This window comes from Phyllobates terribilis, unplaced genomic scaffold (genome assembly GCF_046119375.1).
Source record: "Phyllobates terribilis strain yellow unplaced genomic scaffold, ASM4611937v1 Scaffold_8__6_contigs__length_399053987, whole genome shotgun sequence".
NCBI classification, from domain to species: Eukaryota; Metazoa; Chordata; class Amphibia; order Anura; family Dendrobatidae; genus Phyllobates; species Phyllobates terribilis.
The window spans coordinates 157005443-157010136 of record NW_027362768.1 but is presented as its reverse complement, the minus strand read 5'-3'; the positions used below and the strand labels follow the sequence as shown (position 1 = coordinate 157010136).

The window sequence follows — 4694 nt, the reverse complement described above, 5'->3', positions numbered from 1 at the left end:
AGATAGCCAGGGCATGCCTCAAGGTCAAATACCGCTGTCTGCAAGCGGTGACCTTTATGGACTCCCACCAGGAAGGGGCCAAGGTTCCTCGGCATATTTGGAGATGTAAATAGACAGGAGACATTCCACTGACTACATTTTGAAGAGCAATAAATAATTTTTATTGGTCTATTCAGAGAAAAAAATTGCTGAAAACATAACATATAGGGAGGGTGATGTATTACATTCCTGTGTACACCATCAGGCGGGCAGCGCTGTGCATGATGTTGGCATTTGCTTCCTTCTCGCCAGATGTGCGCATCTCCGGCACAAACCTAGCCATCTATATACTTTCCAGATGTCAGCCTCACCGGTGCTTCCTACACACGTACGCTGGCTCACGTCCAGGTACAAGCTTCTCTTGCTTCCTCTGCTTTTCATCATATCTTGCTTTTTTCTTCCATGCATCACCGGAAGAGCAACTTCTGTTGGTCACTAAAGAAGACATCTGTTTTCTGAATGGCGTCTGGAAAGCAAGAATCGTTGGCATGAAAATGATGCAAAATTAATATGGTATTTCTTGGGATGGTGCAGGATTAGAAAAAGCATGGTTGGTCACTTCCATAAACAGCGCCACACTTGGTCACAGGTTGTGTGTGGCATTACAGCTCATAACAATTTATTTGAGGGAAACAGAGATGCAATACCGGGCACAATACATGGACAAGTGGGGCACTGCCATGTTTTACTAATTCTGGACAAACACTTTCAAAAGTAGACGCCTCAATAGATCAAGTATCAAATCACAATCTCTTGGCAGGAATTAGCATGGCTGCCCAGGCATGTTAATATTGCAAAATTAGGCCCTCTCCCAGGGAATCTTCTTAGACCTCATCAGTCATTTTTTCGTATGTTAAAAAGAACTAAAAATGGACGGATTTCTATCAGTGTTTTAGACTGAACTTTCATTCTTACCATCAGTGATTTTCTCGTACATCCCAAAAAAAATTTGTAAAGCGTAAAGCTTCTCCTACCCTGCACAGGAATGGGATCTGTGCGCTGTCCGTGACTTTCACGGACCCATAGACTTGTATGGGTAATTTTGATCCGTGACTCAGATCAAAAACAGACGTGTCTGTGTGATTTTTTTTTGGTGGACACATCACCTGCAAAAAGACACGGACATGTGAACAGCTCCATAGATTGCAATGGGTATATGTTCTGTCTGTGTAAGATACATGACTCAAACAGACACCACATCTTGGAGCTTGTCTCATATTGGTGGATACAGCGGAAAATGATGTCTGACAAAGAACTCAGTGACTCCGTCTCTATCATTACAGTCAATGGTCACATCAGCGCAAATATCCAAATCCGATTTACAGGGCTACAGACACAAGTTCTGATGGAGCCACTGACAGTAGACTAAAGCACAATGTGAACCCAGCCTTAGGCAAAAACTTGTTACAGCTTTTCTTCCCGATGTCTCCAACACACACTTGGTTTGGCTGAGGGTGCATGTGTTCTGAATGGTAAAAAGGGGAACAAATGGTTGGGCATGTCAAAATGTAAACTGTCCAATCTATACTTTTCCCAACGGGCTGTTGGTAAGAATTGGGCCACCCCCATATATGTTCGGCCAGTTACGCCGAAGCTGTCAGGTTTTGGCGGCTTTATGTAACATATTCGACCAGCTTAACCGGGCTTCCCAGAGTTTTACTTAAGCACCTAAGCTTGCTGCCCAATCCTTTTATCTAACTACCCTAGCAATGGAAAGGTGTTTTCTTGGGGAACACATGCTAATCCATCTCTGTCCCCCCACCTAATACACAATTCCATCCATCCCAAAAACAGTACACAGCCCCCAAATAGTACAGCAAGTATCCATAGTACAGTATGATGTCCACATCAGCCTTACTTCAGAGGATCGCTGTGTGCTTCATACAAGACGCCTCCTTTAAGGAAAACCTTACAGAATTGCTATAAATAATCACATTATATATCACCAGTCTCTTCTATAATCCTGCTGTTTTTACAGATAATACACATTTGATTCTTACTGAAGACACTTTGGTTTTGTCAAAACTTGTCACAGGAAAGAAAAAAATCATCCGACTCCAAAAATGTATCCAGAGAAAATACAAGTCCCAGGATACAGATTATACTCTGTGCTAAAACAATATCAAGACGTCATATCAGACGACTGACTGTGTCACGCAAGACTTCCTTCCCGGGGAAAGAATTCCTGCCTTTATGCTGGTAAAGAACATGTTCTGCCCTATAGAAGGAATGAGCTCATATAAAACACCTTGTGAGTCACCGAGAAAAGATATTCTCACTATGATCCTCTATCTACAGCAATTCATTGTATCAACTTCTGGAATCTAATTGGATGAGATAGATAATAGATAGATAGATAGATAGATAGATAGATAGATGATAGATAGATAGATAGATAGATAGATAGATAGATAGATAGATAGATAGATTGATTTTTAGCTATAGGGTTCAGCATTCCCTCTCCCTGATCAGAGTATTAGGTGCTTGCAGTCACATAGACGTGTATGTGGTCATGTGTATATAAGGCACTGACTTACCATTCAGCCTCCGGTCGTTATCTCTCTGCCCTGTTCCTTCTATAAGGACGGGCCGTCACAATCGCTCTCAGCCTATGGATAAAACCTCTCCTTTGCTGGTTGGCGATGTTTGGTATAATTGGTCTCTCTTGTGTCTGGAGTTGTTCTAGCAGTATGTTAATGCCTGTAGAAAATAAATCTTAAAATTATTATTGATAGAGGAAGATATCCAGAGAAATCACGGTGTCAGTTTTTTTATAGTAGATATTCCAGGAATGGCTCCAGTTAGTAGTAGGTTTCTAAATTATAGTACAGAATGCCAGTCTGGTACAACTAAAGCTAAAGTATTATTGCCTAGTATTAGGTCTTTGATCATCTGCAAATGTATTTATTTATTTTTATTTAATTTACTCCTTTATAAATTGACAAATTTGGAGCAAAAATAGAGAAAAAAAAGAAAAGTAACTTTTTAAATTTTTTTTATTGATTTGGAAGCTTTAACATAAAATGGATTTTTTTTTTCATCCAGATAATTTCTAATTCTCTTTACCACTCCCCAAACTTCAGAGTTAATTAATGCACGTACTGCCCAGGTCTATACACAATAGTACAACCAGTACAGTTAATAGGCCCTCTTGGTCCCAGAAATTGATTTGAATAGGGGCGGACATGCAGTACCGGCTGCGGCCACTGTACGGTATATGGAGCTGTGCTGTGCTGCTCTGTAACTGAGCACTTCCGCCCGCCACTGACACCGAGAACAGCTGATTGGCGGGGGTGCCGGGTGTCTCACTGCCACTGATCACACATTACTGACCTGTACAAAGGATAGATGATCAATGTTAAAGTAGTTAAATAAATCTTGCAGGGCCCTTTAAATATTGCAGTGCTGCCCTCTTGTTTTTTGGGTGAAATATTTATGGGCTTTTCACCCATATACTACTTAGTGCTGGTTAATTTTTTTTAGATAGATAGATATTTATATAAATAGATAGAAATGTGTCAGTATCCCATAACTTAATCAGGGAATAATGTATCTATTTGCTTTTTCAGCTATAGGGTTCAGCATTCCCTCTCCCTGATCAGAATATTAGGTGCTTGCAGTCACATAGACGTGTAGGTGCTCATGTGTATATAAGGCTCTGACTTACTATTCATCCTCCCGGCGTTATCTCTCTGCCCTGTTCCTTCTATAAGGACGGGCCGTCACAATCGCTCTCAGCCTATGGAATAAACTTTCCTTTGCTGGTTGGCGATGTTTGGTATAATTGGTCTCTCTTGTGTCTGGAGTTGTCCTAGCAGTATGTTAATGCCTGTAGAAAATAAATATTACAATTATTACTTATGAAGAAAGATACGGAATATACACAGAGAAAGCGGGTGTCAATTTTTTCTATTTTAGTTATTCCAGGAATGATTACAATTTTAAGTAGTAGGTTTCTGTAACGCTATGATCCGACTATTAGGTGCTTGCAGTCACATAGACGTGTAGGTGGTCATGTGTATATAAGGCACTGACTTACCATTCATCCTCCCGGCGTTATCTCTCTTGTGTCTGGAGTTGTCCTAGCAGGATGTTAATGCCTGTAGAAAATAAATATTGCAATTATTACTTGCGGAGAAAGATATACAGAGAAATTGGGGTCTAATTTTTTTATAATTTAGATATTCCGGGAATGATTGCAGTTTTAAGTAGCAGGTTTCTGTACCTTCAGTGTCCCTGCACAATTCACCCCTCCCCCGCCATGGCCCTCTTCCCACACGTCTCCTTCTCTGGCAGCTGCCTATAGTCTGTGCACGGCTCGCAGATCCCTGGGCATTGTGCTTGGGGTGCTCACCTCCTTCTTAAAGGGACAGTTCCCGACTTCCTAAAGTGTCCCCAGCCAAGGGTTGGGAGACCCTTATTATTTAAGGCACCTCCACCTGATGGGAGGTGCCTGAACAACGTATACTGTGATTGTCTTCACGCATGCTAGTTGTCAGGACCCTAGTACGCGCCAGTCAGTTTACCTGTCTTGTACCTGTCTGCCCGTACTTGCCTTGTGCTCCCTTATAGATAGATAGATGTATAGTTCTGTGCTATGTTGGCACAATATTTATATAAATAGGTATAATGTATCTATCTATCTATCTATCTAT

The 4694-nt window shown here is 41.2% G+C and overlaps 1 long non-coding RNA gene across 1 annotated transcript; it reads right to left on the bottom strand.

The window, feature by feature from the left end:
• Positions 1-281: 281 nt before the first annotated feature.
• LOC141156443 (uncharacterized) lies at positions 282-4367 on the bottom strand. Its single transcript, XR_012247617.1, has 4 exons — positions 4265-4367; positions 4079-4139; positions 3707-3868; positions 282-505 (listed from the first exon to the last, which is right to left on the bottom strand). It is a non-coding gene; the product is annotated as an uncharacterized lncRNA (long non-coding RNA).
• Positions 4368-4694: the final 327 nt, after the last annotated feature.